The sequence below is a fragment of the Suricata suricatta genome, chromosome 1 (assembly GCF_006229205.1).
Source record: "Suricata suricatta isolate VVHF042 chromosome 1, meerkat_22Aug2017_6uvM2_HiC, whole genome shotgun sequence".
NCBI classification, from domain to species: domain Eukaryota; kingdom Metazoa; phylum Chordata; class Mammalia; order Carnivora; family Herpestidae; genus Suricata; species Suricata suricatta.
Window position 1 is genome coordinate 194,014,823 of NC_043700.1, and position 15,778 is coordinate 194,030,600.

General features: G+C 52.9%; 1 protein-coding gene across 2 annotated transcripts in view; it reads right to left on the bottom strand.

Annotated features, from left to right (window-relative positions):
- The window catches only part of PCGF3 (polycomb group ring finger 3), a 58,209-nt gene that overhangs the window by 42,135 nt on the left and 296 nt on the right, over nucleotides 1–15,778 (bottom strand). Inside the window, exons 2-4 of one of the 2 annotated variants that reach the window (XM_029949862.1) lie at nucleotides 1,130–1,170; nucleotides 651–802; nucleotides 67–204 (exon numbers count right to left, since the gene is read on the bottom strand). The gene's annotated coding sequence lies outside the window, so the exon portion shown is untranslated. The remainder of the gene's footprint in view (nucleotides 1–66; nucleotides 205–650; nucleotides 803–1,129; nucleotides 1,171–15,778) is intronic. The other variant, XM_029949857.1, reaches the window with a different exon arrangement.

Sequence of the window (15,778 nt, forward strand, 5' to 3'; positions counted from 1 at the left end):
ATGAGGAGCGGCACTCAGAAGGGAAACACCCCCTGTCACCACGTTGCAGGAGGCCCGTCCCTGCACCTCTCATGCTCGTGGCCCCTGCGCAGCACTGGACCCCGGGCCCCAGGAGGAGTGAGCCAGAAGAGCAGAGCTTTCAGCGCTGCACCCGCCAACAGATCCAGGACGCCTCGCCTCCTCGCCGGGCCCATCTGCAATCTCCTGGTGGGAAGGAGGGAGGCAGAGCCCCACGGACACCCGGGGACATCAGCAGCCAATATGAACACAGGGCCCTGTCTCAGCAGTGGGCTTCTCACAGCTGTGGACCCTCCCTACCCACACCAGGGGCTGTGAAACGGCAGGCTGCGGGGTCCCCAGGGGACCGTGCCTACTGACACCAGGGGCTGTGGGACGGCGGGCCGGGGGTTCCCAGGGGACCGTGTCTACCGACACCAGGGATTGTGGGACGGCAGGCCGGGGGGTCTCTGGGGGCCGTGCCCACCCACACCAGGGGCTTTGGAACGGCAGGCTGCGGGGTCCCTGGGGGACTGTGACTACCGACACCAGAGGCTGCTGGATGGCGGGCCGGGGGACCTGGAGGACCATGCCTACCCAAACCAGGGGCTTTGGAATGGCGGGCCAGGGGACCCAGGGGTGCTGTGCCTCACCTCCTCTAGACGTCTTCAGTCCCTCCTCCTGCCTTTGCACTGGGCGCTCAGGCTGCAGCTCTGATGCTGGGGCACCTGGCCAGCGGCTTCACTCCGCCCTGTGCGGCTTCACATCTGGGCCTCCCTTCTGCCCCTTGCCCTCTGTCCATTTTCTAGCACAGAAACAGCACATGTCATTTCATGTCATGTCTTTTATGTATGATGCACACAGTCCCGTAATTAAGTTCTTTCTAGAATTTTTAGGTGAGTCCCATGTAACAAACAACAGAACAGAGTCGACCAGAAGTCTTAACTAAGAGAAAATGTGAATGCATATTAAGTAGTTATACCCTAATCTCCCCAGAGCTGTCTGAGATTGTATTTTAAAGGAGGTCTAAGGAGTTGACTTCTAGGGCCACAATATTCTCACAAAGTATAATTCAAGGTAAATTTAAGCAATTCATGTGCACTGAAGAAGAGAAAATTCAAACAACATTTACCTGTACATGGCAGCCTGGAACCCTCCGCTACATTTTGAAGCCTGTGGAGACAGACGATACAGAGGCATCATCCCACACGTGCTGACACGCACAGCCCATGCCCCCCCTCCCTGAGCAGCAGCGTTGGCTTTGCCCAGCGAAACTCGTCTGTTCATTCGCCTGCTTAAAACAACCAAGAGAAAAATGAGAATTACGACTGTGAAGAACCAGGACCAACCCAAGAGACACGGGGAGGTCTCAGTGGCGTTTCGGTGTCACGAAGGCCAGGGGCTGGTGGCTGGGAGCGCGCGGGACACAGGGCAGCACGGGGGCTCCAGCAGGTGTGGGCAGGCAGGGCCCCCCGTGTTCTGAAGCCCAAGGAGACAGGATGAAGGTCGTGAAGGCTGCCTTCTCAAGGGCAGTTCTAGAAGCGTTTGAGGGGCCAAGAGAAACCTACTCAAACAAATCCACTCAGAGAATCAAAAAGACAGTACTTCCCAACTCTTTTTATAAAGCAAACATACACACACACCAGACCAGAACAGGAAGGAAAATCAGACTGAACTCACTGGTGGACATCAGTGCCAAAGTCACACACACACGGAGTCGCCTGACCCAGCAGTGTCTGAAGAGGAGGCTCATGCTTGACAAAGTAGGTTTACCCCAAAACACAAGGGGGCTTAATATGAGAAAAAAAGTAATTTGACAAAAGACAAAAGGAGGAAAATGGTAAGATCTTCCCAAAGATACACAGAAATCATTTGATAAAATTCATTATCCATTCATGATTTTAAAAACCTCTTAGTGGGGTGCGTGGGTGGCTCAGTAGGTTAAGCGTCTGACTTCCACTCAGGTCGTGATCTCGCAGTCCATGGGGCTGAGCCCCGCGTCAGGCTCTGTGCTGAAAGCTCAGAACCTAGAGCCTGCTTCGGATTCTGTGTCTCCCTCTCTCTCTGCCTCTCCCCTGCTCACGCACTTGTTTTCTCTCTCAAACATAAACATTAAAAAAAAAAACCTCTTAGTAAATTTAGAAGTTAATAAAAGTTCTCTATTTAAAAGAGACACAGGGGCACCTTGGTGGCTCAGTCTGTTAAGCGTCCGGCTTCGGCTCAGGTCATGATCTTACGGTTCGTGGGTTCGAGCCCCACATCGGGCTCTGTGCTGACAGCTCAGAGCCTGGAGCCTGCTTCTGATTCTGTATCTCCCTCTCTCTCTGACCCTCCCCTGTTCCTGCTGTCTCTCTCTGTCTCTCAAAAATAAATAAAAAACATTAAAAAAGTTTTTAAAGAGACACAGACACAAATATCCACTCAAAGGCTTATGCCTGAATGTTAGCCTGTTATTCATAACAGTCCCACACTGGAAAGAGCCACAGTGCCCATCAATGGGAAACAGAAAGTGGTCCGTCCACACAGAGGGTACTTCTCAGCAACCAAAATGAGCAAAGGACGAAAGCTGTGCTGCAGAAAAGAAGCCAGACTCGAGGACTACGCAGTACAGGTCCCAGGGGACGTGAAATTCCAGAAAAGGCAGAACTGGGTGCCTGTGGACCGGCCAGCGGCAGGGACTGGCGGCTGGAAGTCTGAGGGGACGGGAACATTTGGGGTCAGGACTGAGGTGCGGTCACAGATGCACCAAAAGACACCAACCACCGCAGAAGACTGTGGTGGGCTGCAGTGTGTATAAATGGCACATCCATATAAAGTGTATTTTACAACGAAAAACCTGTAACAAACACCATTCCTAGTGATGAAATAGGAAAAACAAAACAAAACAAAACAAACCCTTACCTAGTATCAGGGATCTCCCTGCCTCAACCCCAAATAATCAATTCCAAACTTTGGAGGACACAGGGGAGAACACCACCCTGCCCTCAGGTGAGGAAAAGATCACGAAACAGAATTACGGGCGCCGACCGCAAAGGGAGCGTCTGTAAGAGAGACTTGGCTAAAGAGACGCGTGGCAGGAAACCCGCACGCGGAGCGCAGAAGGCGGTGGACGACAGCGCCCCCACGGTGACCCTCGGTCCAGAGGGGGCCCGGCGGGGCTGCTCTGTAAATACAGCGAGGCTGCCATGCCCAATCACTGTGTCCCGACGGGGACTGCTTCGGGACTGAGTTTCAACACCACATGACCCAAAAAGCTAAGTTATTTGCTGCCAGGTTCTTTATGGGAGACGTTTGCCAACACCTGCTCCAGACCGTAAAAGGGACCCAGGCACTTCGCAAGGGAGGAAATCGAAACAAGCATGTTTTCAAACATTCAGCTTCATTAGTAACCCAGAAAATGCAAGTTAAACTCCCGGCGAGCGTCTGTTACAGGCCCCCTGCATTAGCGGGCTCTCTTCCTTGCCTCTGACGAGACCCCAGTGACAAGGACCTCACCAACATAACCCGTCTGCGAGGTCACCGGTCACTGCCCGGACCGCAGCCCGGCCAGCCCCTCCCGGTCTGGCCCCTTGCCCTGGTTCCCAGACACTGGCTGCACTGCCGCAGAGCCGCCCAGAAAGGCACGGGCGCCGGCGTGCCTCTCCACACCGTGCGGGCACACCCCAGTCCCGGAGGCGGTCGTGCTGTGGGACGAGGTCCTGCCCACCCCGTCCACTCACCCGGACCACCCTCCAGGCAGCCTCCTCCAGCACGCACAGCGCTTTCTCCCGGCCATGCTGCTGCCCACTGCTACGCTATCCGGAGCACGGCCTCCCTCTGACTCGCAGGCAGACGCTTCCCCACGCCTCCCTCCCCGTGTCATACCTAGATCACCCATCACTATCCTTCAGGCAAGCACACTCGGTTTGTTTTGCATTATGAAAGCAATATGCACATTTATTAAACATGATCTGGAAAGTAAAGAATAATACTGAGGAAAAAACCCCTACAATCCTAATCACCAAAAAGTAACTGCTGTTCTTAGCATAATGGTGTATTTCCCTCTGTGGGTATACCCCTAAATACTGTTCACACGCATACACAGATCTCCATTTCTACTAAAAAGCCAACCTCAGACTACATATGATGCATTACAGTGCAGTTTTTAATCACTAGTGAACTGCGGTGGGTGCCTTGCCGGCCAGCACACACAGCAAGCGGGCTCCAGAGCTCAGGCCCTCGGGTCTCAGCGAGCTGAGCGAGAACAGTGTATGTGGTGCACGTGACCCAGAGACACAGGGCATGACGACGGCTGCATGACCATGGGGCCCCCAACGGACGCACCCCCTCTGGCTGGTCCCAACTTCTCTCCCCTCCCTTCCACTTGCGGCCTGGACCCTCCTTAGGCTCTCCTGCCTGGGGACCCTCAGGAGAAAGAACCTGCACCCGCCTCTTCATGGAAACATCTAGGGGTCATCCTTTCCTTTCATTAACCTTATCTTACAAGAATCTTAAAGTTTCCACTTACTTTTTTTTCTAATATTTTTATTTTTTTAATTAAAAATTTTTTTTAATGTTTTTATTTATTTTTGAGACGGAGATAGAGCGTGAGCAGGGGAGGGGCAGAGAGAGAGGGAGACAGAATCTGAAGCAGCTCCAGGCTCTGGGCTGTCAGCACAGAGCCTGACGCGGGGCTCAAACCCACAAACTGCGAGATCATGACCTGAGCTGAAGTCAGATGCTTAACCAACCAAGCCATCCAAGCGCCCCTTTTCTAATATTTTTAAAAAGCTTATTTATTTATGTATTTTGTAAGAGAGCGCTCGCACAAGCAGGGGAGGGGCAGAGAGCGTGAGAGAGAGAATCCCAAGCAGGCTCCACACTGTCAGTACAGGGCCCAACACAGGCCTCAATCCCACGAACCATGAGATCATGACCTGAGCCAAAATCCAGAATCAGATGCTCAACCGACTGGGCCACCAGGTGCCCCATCCACTTGCTTTTTAATTAGTTTTGCTAAGTTGTATTTTTCCAGATCATTCATCAAATTCACTGGCAGGAAGTTGTTCACACTATCTATCCCATTACCTGTATCACACAGCGACACTGAGAAGTATCTGACAAAACAAACTGCACACATCTTAAAGAGATGCCTGGGTAAGTCTTGACGGCTGCCTGCAGAGAGCCGCGGATGGACATGAGCCCCGCCCCCCGGAGCCGTCCGCATCCTGGTCCAACGCGCGCTCATGCTGTCACGTGAACAGCTCGCTCTCGGTCCAAGGAGCAGCGTCCGCTGTGACTTTCTTGGCCCGCTCACCAGTAGATAGATATTTAGGTTGTTTCCTGAGGGCCGTGAGCAGTACGGCGGCCGTGAACGCTCACGGCCACATCTTCAGGCGGACACATGGCCTGCAGTGAGTGTCCACTTCAAGGGAGCCTCACGCAGCTGCCTGGCAACTTTTTAAGAAACTGCCAACCTGCACTCCCCCCACCCCCCGCCATCTCTGAGCTCCAGCTGCCCTGTGGGGGTCCTTCTTTCTTCTCTCCTTCCCCATACCACCCTCACCCCAGTCCTGCCCCTTTCTCCCTGAACACCCTGTTGGTCTTCTGTGCCCGGGGCCATTCCTTGGACACTCCATGGCTCCCATCTGGACGGCAGGTCCACCCAGGACAGGCCTCCCTACACTCAGTCTCATGGACAAGTGTAAGCAACATGTAGAAAAGCAAATCAGACATGGCCTTCCTGCAAGAGACCCCTGAAACAGTCCAGACTCCTGATGAGCCATGCCCTCCCACCAGGCTCATCTGCGTCAGGGCTCCCATCCACATTGGCCCTGTCCACGTCAGGGTCCACCCACCATCAGTGACTGTCCACGTCAGAGCCTGCCCACGCCAGCTCCACTGTGCATGCCATTCCCGCCAGCCTGGCCCTCCATCCTCAGGGCACCACCCTGAGCGTTAATGAGACCCCAAGCCTCCTGGACAGGCTACCCCAACCCCACGTCTAAAGCCAGCTGTTGCTCTCCCCCCATGCCGTCAGCATCTTCAGTGTGCTGGTGCCCCCAGGGCACTGTGAAGCCCCAAGCAGGCTGAGGCTGCACCCTCACTGGGGGATATCATGTCTGGCAGAGTGCCCATGCCAGCGCTGGTGCTCAGGAAGTCAACACTGACCAATCAATGAGAGAGAGTTCTATTTTCACCTAAGACTCTAGAAGACCTATTCGTACTTAATTCTACACAAAAATCACCAAACTGCTGAACTTTGCCCCATCCCAATACCCTCTCCTCACAAACCACTCTGCTATGATTTAGGACATTCATATGTAAAGCTGAGTGAAGCTGCCTCCACAGGCCATGCCCCCCTCTCCCCCAGCAGCCAGAGGACCTGAGTCCGCACGCAGCAAGTGCTTAAGAAAGAGCCTGCTTTTTGCTGTCTGGTCCACTGCAGCCTCCTGTCTGTGGCCTACCTCCCAGACCCCCGGCCCCTCACTACGCTCCCCGTGACACCCTGCTAACTCACTCTCACCAGTTCTCAGTGCAATCCTGGTCACCAGGGGGGCCCTGGGACTGACGGCTGCTGAGCAAGCACTCTGTGATGGCATCACCAGGTCCTCAAGCAGGGCTGTGCACGTGGGCCAGACACTCAGCATTTACCACAAGCTCCAGATAAACAGAACCAGATCATGAAGGTTCCTCAGTGGGACACTGAATCAGGTCAAGATTACAAGAAAAAGGGAAACTCTAAATGTATTTCTACGTGGCTACATACCGCCATGAAAGCTTTTTAAGAAAGTAATGAGTTGGGGACGCCTGGGGGGCTCAGTCGGTTTAGCGTCTGACTTCGGCTCAGGTCATGATCTCACAGTTCATGGGTTTGAGCCCCACGTCGGGCTCTCTGCTGACAGCTCACAGCCTGGAACCTGCACCAGATTCTGTGTCTCCCTCTCTCTCTGACCCTCCCCTGCTCACACTGTCTCTCTCTCTCTCTCTGTCTCTCAAAAATAATTACAACATTAAAAAAACTTTTGAGTAACAAAAGTGCTTTGAATTTAGACTCTCAAAAGGGTTTGGGACTCAAAAGACCATGAAATCTCTGCTCTGCCTTCTCCCCTAACTTGGACCCCACACCCCACTCCACCGCAGCCACCCCTCACCCCCGAGACACCACGGTCTCAGCCCTGCAGAAAGCTGCACAGGACTCCCTCCCCAGCCTCGTCCTCACTTCCCCCTTCAGGGGGGCCGGTTCCCCTCCCACAGCTGCTCCTCCTGCATCGCCGGGTGCCCTGCGGGGCACACAGTACCCCGGTAACGCGTGTTCAACGAATACCGCGCAAAGTACGGTAGACTGATGGCCATGTGGACTGGTGAGTTTACTCTAATTTTCACTTCTTAAATTAAGAGTTTGTACAAATATCTGGGTGTGACTTAGTGACCTGAGGCACAGGCCCAGGGTGGGATCGCAGGCACGTCTTGAGCAGTACCAAGCCCCACTCACATCAGTGACATCCACCAAAGCCCATGAACTGCTCCCAGGCACCAGGCCCTGAGGCCCAGCCCACGCCAACACTTCCTACCAGTAAGAATGCAATTCTTTCAGAGTTCTGAGGAAAAGTAACTGTAACATGGAATTCTATGCGTGCCAAATACTTCACCAAGGATGGGTGGGAGCCAGGGAGTGCTCAGGGGTCTCCAGAAACGTCCTCACTCGGCCAAAGCATGCCTGCTGAGCCACTGTATCACAGGCCCGATGCTCATGGAGCCTCCGTCTCAGCGGGTGACGAGACATGACAAACTCACCAGCAAGAGTGACAAGCACCATGAAGAAAATAGGTCAAGGCAGCTGAGCAGAGAACAGGTGGAGGGGCTGCTTCAGAAAGTGACTGGAGGAGGGCCAGTGCGGAGGGACGTCTGACCTCGGACCTGGAGGGAGGGGCCAGAGCCGCAGACACCTCAGTAACAGGGCAAGGGACCCCTGAAGCAGAATATGACCCTTCCGCGGTCAGCTGGCCTGGAGGACGAGGCGTCCAGACGGGGCAGGGGGTTGAGGACAGAGGGCTAAGCAGGGCCCAGGCTCAGACACAGTCCTTGAGAATTTGGAACAGCAGACGGGAAGGTCAGGCAATGTAAGGAAGGAGGGAAAGGGGACCAGAACTCAACTGCAGAACAGATCACATCCGTTGTAACTGTCAGATCCAACCCCTGGAGAAGACAAAAAACATGCCATGAAAGGGGGTATCACATCCGTTATAACTGTCAGATCCAACCCCTGGAGAAGACAAAAAACATGCCATGAAAGGGGGTGTCGGACCCCAGGTTTTCTACCAGCAGAGGCCGGCTGATGAAGGTGCTCAGCTACAGACGTGCACCCCCTGCATGAGACGGCTGACTCAGGATCGAAACAAGAGCCCGGAGGGTGAACTGGGGAGTCAGCGGGGTCACTGTGAGCTTGAAGCCCAACCCAGGGTCCCGACTGGGTTTCAGAACTGTGTTGGGCCCAGGATTTCCTGTTGTGTCCACTTTCCACGTCTGAACTGGCACCTCTGCACCTGTGGCCCCACACCTGTCCTGCTGCGTGGGGGTTACTGGGACGGCGGTCTGTCGCCCTTGGTCCACAAGTGCCCGGGAGTGGCACCACGTGGACCGCACCAAGTGGGTGACCCACAGGATAAGACTCGGGAGTTCCGGGTTCAGCCAAGGCTGGGGACTTTGAGCTGGTGCTACCATGGGAGGAGACCCAGGGAACCTCAGAAGAGGGCCAGGTGTGTTTGGCTTCTGGGGGATATCACTTTTGGGGGGCCAGGACTGTGGCAAGGAGGATTCTGAGACAGCCTTGAGATGGCGCTGGCATACACACACCTCCTGCCTTACTAGCCCAGGTACTGCTGCAAAGGTATTTTTAAGGAGTAAATTAAGGTCCCAAATGAGCTGACCTTGAAACAGAGTAAGTATCTGCTGGCCAAATAGCATGGCCTTTCAAAGCAAGAGTTGTCTCCAGCTAGCGGCAGAAGAGCAGGTCAGAGGAATGAGTCCTACTGGCCTGGCAGAAGGCAACGGGCAATGTCAACAGCCCACGGCCCTGGGGAAGGAGCTGCGTGGCCTTTAGGAGCTGACAGTCCCCAGGTGACAGCCAGCATAAAAAGCAGGACCACAGTGCAACAACCACAGGACATGGATTCTTACAACAGCAAGTGAGCTCAGAAGACGACCTGAGTCCCAGATGAGAGCCACAGCCTCCGAGGCCCTGAGCAGAGGAGGCAGACACACGGTGCTAGACTTCCACCCCATGGAACTGTGACTAGTGAGTAGGTGTCTTTTTAAGCCACTCTGCAATTTGTCATGCAGAATTAGAAAATTAATGTAACAGTATTAAAAAAATGGAATTAACAGCAGAGGAAAGGGTCAGTTTCCTAAGCATGTAAAATTCAGAGTGACCACCAACCCCAGGAACATTTTCATAAGGCAACTATTCTCCCAGTTGGAGAGACAAGAACAGGTTAATAAAAAGCAGCAGAAGCTAGAGTCCCTTGGTCAGGACTGAACTGTGCCGACCCAAAATATACGTGTTGAAGCCCCAAGCCCATGGGGGCAGTTGGGGTTAGATTCCGAAAGGTGGGCCTGTGGTGAGGTTGGTGTCCTCACAAGAGACAAGAGGGCCTGCTGCCTGGGTCTCCGCCGTGTGCGCACAGCGAGAAGGCAGCTGTCCGCAGGCAGGGCGGTGGGCCCGCACCACCAGCCAAGCCACCTGATACCTTGATCTGGGACCTCAGTCTTCCAGGACAGTGAGATAAACATGCTTGCTGTTTAAGCCACCCCACCCCAACTACACCATTCTGCTGCGGGGGCTAAGCTGATGGAGACCCCCCTTTCCGGTTTCATAGGCCCATCTTCTTCACCAGGCTGCCTCAATGAAAGGCTGGGGTAAACAAGCGGCCTCTAGCCGTTCACGTTTCTACAGTGAGAAAGGTACTGGCTTTACGTAAAGGAAATGTTATTTGTCAGCAAAAGTCCTATTCCCATTAACAATTTCAACCACTTTCCACCCACTAAACCCTCTATGAAGTCTGCAAAAAAGTATCACAGCCGATGAGTAGGACTCATCCCTGTATGCTTGTGAGGAAGGATGAACTGGCCCAAGGGCACCTCCCCTGCAAGCGGAACAGGAGGCCCCAAAGGACACGCTCTCTCGTAGACAGCGGGACTCTCCCGGGCCCCTGTGCTGGGGCTCGTCTCTCCTGGCACTGAGAACCGGGGCGCCGGAAGTGAGGCCAACAGGACTGACCTGAGTGATGCCCCCACTTGGCCGTGTGTCCCTGAAGTGCATGCAGCACTCACTGGCTCCTGTGAAGGGATCTCCCGAGTCTCCAGCGTGACTCGGCCCCTCCCTCGTTCCCTTTAGTTCACAGAGGACGCAGGGATGACACACGAAAGTGGATGAGACTGTAAGTGAAGACTCAGAAAATCCGGATGTGACAGTAGGCCTAGAAAAGTCGACTCTGTGGAGGCAAGTGGGGAAACTGAAAAGACACTAAGGGGGTGACCCCAGTGCCACACAGGGAACCTGGCTCTGTCTGGTTCCAAAAGGGCATGACCCCCCCGCCCCCCCCCAGTACCATGCAGGCAACTACCTGTGTCTGGTTCAGGAGGGGCATGACCTCAACGTCTCTGTCTGGTTTAGAAGGATACAGGGCGCCTCGTGGCTCAGTCGGTTAAGCGTCCGACTTCGGCTCAGGTCATGATCTCACGATTCGTGGGTTCAGGCCCCATGTCGGGCTCTGTGCTGACAGCCAGCTCAGAGCCTGGAGCCTGCTTCAGATTCTGTCTCCCTCTCTCTCTGACCCTCCCCTGTTCATGCTGTCTCTCTCTCTCGCTCTCTCAAAAATAAATAATAAAAAAAGACATTTAACAACAAAAAAAAGGAAGGATATGACCCCCAGTGTCACACCAGGAACCGGCCTGGTCTGGTTAAGGGAAAAACACCATGGAAGACCTTCTTGAGACAAGAAGGGATATCTGAAAACGAAGAGGAAAACAGCGAATCCCTGGACTAAGAGCCCACTCCCCGGGTGTGACAATGGCGTCGTGGTTGTGTGGGGACCACCCTCCTCCTGTGCCCTGTGTGCTCTGTGTTACTTCCGGAACACAGCAGGCTGTCTGTAGCTACTTTCAGATGATTCAATGATGATAAATACATATTTAGAAAAAAGAATGAAGGAAATATGGCAAAGCATAAATAACTGTTAGGTCGGGCAGGGGGTATAAGACTGCTTATTGGGGAATTCTTTCAGTTTTTCTCCATTGTCTTTTTTTCTGAAATTAAAACTTGGGCGGGGGGAGTAAAATGAAATCCCTTGAAATTAAAAAAAAAAAACAGAAAACAAAAAAAGGCTAACCTTTCTCTGCTCTTGACTTCCTAGCTATGACTGTGCCCTGTGCCTCCATGCCCTCATCAGGCCAACTGGGGGACAGGGATCAAAGAGCAGCCCTAGGATGGCTTTAAGGACCCAACAAGTTCAACCACACAGCGCCTCCAGTACAGGCCCACACACACCAGCCAGGGCTCCGCTAGCATCCACCGCAACACCCACCGCCTCCATGAGACCCACAGTTATTCAGCGGGGGCTTCAAAGAAGTATGCAGACAGCGTTCTACAGTTTGCATACTTCTTGCTAAACATCTGGAACTTGCTGTTAATGTAGCAAAGTCCAGCAAATAATGATCCATTTGCAAAATACTCCAATTAACTTCCACTCCCCCAAATTCACCTAAATACTAGAAGTTCTCTTCAAAAAAAGCCCCATCAACCCAACAATTAGTTTTTAAGGACTGTATTTTCAAGTGAGTTTTAGTTCTTCTCAACAGATGCTATTGCTTAATTCAGCAGACCATTCTGAAATGTGTCTAAGCAAGGCTCACACCTTAGCTCTGTCATCATGGGTTAAGGGTTTCATTATTGCTCTTTGTCATTTGGACCTTCAGACCATTAGGTTCTATAGGGAGGAACATGGCAGATCAGAAAAGATAGTCATTATTTTTAAAGGTCTTACTTCTTACAATTTAATGATACACTGTCACTTGCAGAACAGTATACTGTAGTTCCATTTTTTTGAAGGACAATGAATTGTGAAGCATTTCTGGACTATTAACAGCATATACCAGAAGGGTAATAATAAAATGTCCCCAAACCTCAGCATATTTCAAAAGTAAAAGAAAGTTACATTTTCAATTTCAAATTCGATTCTGACCAGTAAGCAAACAGCTCCAAATGAATTAATAAATCCTGCCATTGAATAGATTTAGGAGTAACCATATAGACCCAAACAAACCTTGCTTTATAATTCAAAGCCAACAACCCAAATAAATAATTCCAAACACTGGCAAAGGGCTCCGCTGCATACTAGCAGGGTGGCCCTTGGCAGGTCCAGAGCTGGGCAGCAGGAGAGGACACTTCTGTCCACGAAGGGCTCCTGGGACAAGTCCTGCAGGGAGGCCTCCCATCCAGGCCCTGCACGGGTGTCCTTTCCAGCTCCATGCTGCAGCCCCAGTTCAGAGTGCCAGACAGAGGCACCCTGGAACCACAGGACCTTGCACACAGGCTCCTGGAGCAAGACTTCCTTACAAAGGTCAAAATATCCAAAACATCTCATGATCGGACTTTTTATAAACTTCTTACAAAGGTCAGTCTATAATTTCTGGAGCAAAATCAGTGCCAGGAATAAAATGATGCTCGGGAAACCCTGAAATCACGGCACTCGAAGTTATCAGTAAATTCCACATTATGCCACTTAGAGTGTGAGGTGGCGGGGGGGGGGGGGGGGGGGGGGGGGGGGGGGGGGGGGGGGGGGGGGGGGGGGGGGGGGGGGGGGGGGGGGGGGGAGCTCATGGTTTGCTACAGGTGTTTTAAACTGTAAGTTAATTCCTAAGAACCTTCCCTATTTACAATTTATCTCCCCCATGTGTAAGCTCCAGCGGTTTCAGTCATTATGGTGACAACAGAGGAACTGATACAATTAGAGAGACAGCCAAGCTGCTGCAACCTTGTACTTGCAACAACTACCCTACACACAAGTGTTAATTTACTTGGCTATTTCTCAAGTACGGGCTCTAGATTAGCTGAAACCTGAAGGCCACAGTGCCTGTCACTCCTCCTCCCAGTACACACACCACATGCTTCCTCTTGGGTGAGGGCTGGGCCTGGTGACTAGGCTCCAACAGAGAATGTGGCAAAAGCGATGGGATGTGCCTGCTCAGATTAGGTCATCGAGACTGTGGCCTCCTGGCTTGCTGTCTTTTTCTGTCACTGGCTCCCTCTGAGCTGCCTTGTGAAGAGCCCCACGTGAAAAGGAACGGACTTCTTCAGCCAGCCGCTGAGTGAGCAAGCCTGGAAGCAGGTCCCCACAGTCAATCTGCAGATGAAGCCACAGTTCCAGCCAGCACCCTAAGTGCAGCCTTGTGAGACCGAGCCAGAGGACTCAGCTAAGCTAGTCCTAGATTCCTGAGCCACAGGAACTGTAGGATAATAACTGATGTTGTTCAAAGGCACTATGTCTGGGGGTGATTGGTTGGACAGCAATATATAAATAATACAACCATACAGCACTATCACATCTTTAAAAATCCCAAAATAGGAAAATAGAGCCTAACCAAACCTGAATGTCCAGTTTTGCAAGTCTCCTCCAAAACTTCACAAAGCAAATTAAGTTTTTAAAAAAGTAAAGTGTGTATTAAAACAACAACAACAACAGAAGTGCCGAGAAGAAGGTCCCTAGTGCGGCTCCATGTCCAAATAAAAGTTCCTAAGCTAGACTCCTCAGGAACTCCATTTGGTTAAGATTTTGTCCTATGAAATGAAATGTCAATCTGAAAATCGAAACTGGTTTTCACCTGCGTAACCAAGCGGTACTGTTGTGGCACAAAATGAAACGCTGAACTGACCAATTCAAGTGTCTCTCTTGGGAGTCGATTTGGCTCGGAGTTTTAGACTTGTACCTCATCCTACTGCCCAACCTGTGGGTAAGTTTGCAAACTTAATACAAGTTGATCTTTCTAAAAGTATTCCTCTGCCTTTCATTCATTCATTCACGCACTCACTTCATTCAATAGTTGTGTGCTGCATGCCAACCTCAGGCCAGGTATCCAGTTCTGGGAGCTGGGCTGGACGACGCCCTTGCCTTCCTGGGCTTTTCATTCTCTCAAACTCCTCCAGCGTTACCTTATTGGACACACTCTGGAGTCATTCCCCAAAGAGCAGCACATACCATACCTACTTTTTTATCAGCACATCAAATTAAAGGAAAACACGGGCAAATTTTAGATGAAAGTCCCATTCAAAGGTTTCATAGAAGCAAAGACCCCCAGTACTAGGTCCTTTAATATTTTCCTTTCCTGGAGCGGAGAAGGTGCCTGATCCACTCACCTGACATGTACGCTCACCTGCTCCAACCTTCCTACACTGGGCCCAGTAACCTCCAAATATTTGCCTAAGCTTCCAACACTCCTGGTTGGACCCCCACTCCTCTTGGAACTTCCTGGACACTGAACACGCACCTGGATGGATGGATGGTACACCCACCCAACCACATGACCTTCACCGATGGAGAGCGGGGAGGCCAGGAGTGGTTGAAGGTGATGGATGGACTACAAGGAAAGAACAGGAGCCCTGCAGTAGAGGCTGGAAGAATAGGGCAGGAGACAGCTTTCTGGATCTGGGGAGTGGGCACTGGGGACATGGAGCCAGTGTGGACTAGGAGCTCCACTTGAATCCCTAGAGGGAAGAGGATAGACCCTAACCCTGCCTCACACGTGCCCCTGGGCAGCTAGGCGGCATCTGCTGAAGGTCAGAGGTCTGTGGGGCTGGCCCAGGTGCTCAGGGAGGTTGGCACTTGTGGGGCTCAGGCGACCAGGATCCCTGATGCCCCTAAGCCTTCACAGTGGGTGGGTCCAGTTGAGTGGAATGGGCACATTTAAGGACACCTCTGGATCCTGCCCCAGGGGTCCAACCCCCAGGAGAGCTGGCTTAGGGTCCCAGCCTTCCTTGCAGTTTGCTCTGGGATCTGGGTGAATCCCACTGACTTGTTCAGTTCTGGCAGGGACCTGTCTCCAAGTCCCAGCTCCTATCAGTGTCCTGGCCCTCGCTGAGATGGTCCTGCTCCAGCATCTAGATACTCCTAAATGACCTACCTGGGGCCCTGGCCATCCCCAGAGCCTGTCACACGGGATGAGCCCTCCTCAAGGCAGGTCCCAGGGCCCTGACCCCCACTCAGAAGGCAAATCTCAGGATCTCAAAAGTGCCCACAGGACTACTCCTGGATGCCAGCCCTCTTTGGGACCAGTCTCAGCGTCCTGGCCCTCCTTAGTGACCCAGCCTAGTGTCCCAGCCCTCCCTAGGTCCTACCATATCCTGGGGACTGGCCCTCCTCAGTGACCTGTCACAGAGTCCAGCCGTCTCTGGTTCCTGTCGGGTCTCAGGGTCCCAATCCTCCTTGGTGACCCGTGCTGGGGTTGGACCTTCTTGGATGGCCCATCCCAGGGCTGGACTCTCCTCGGTGACCTATCTCAGGGTCTAGCGCTTCCTGGTCCCTGTATGGTGGGTGTTAGGTCTGACCCTCCTCGGTGAGCCTTCTGGGGTCTGGTCTTCCCCACTGACCCGTCCTGAGGTCCGGTCCTCCCTGGTCCCTCCCCGGATGACCTGTCCTGTGGTCCGGCCCTTCCCCGTGACCTGCCCGGGGTCCCGACCCCGCGGGTCGCGCCCGTGCCCGGGCCTGCCCAGCGGTGTCGGGGCTCCGCGGGCCGGGCTGACGAGGGG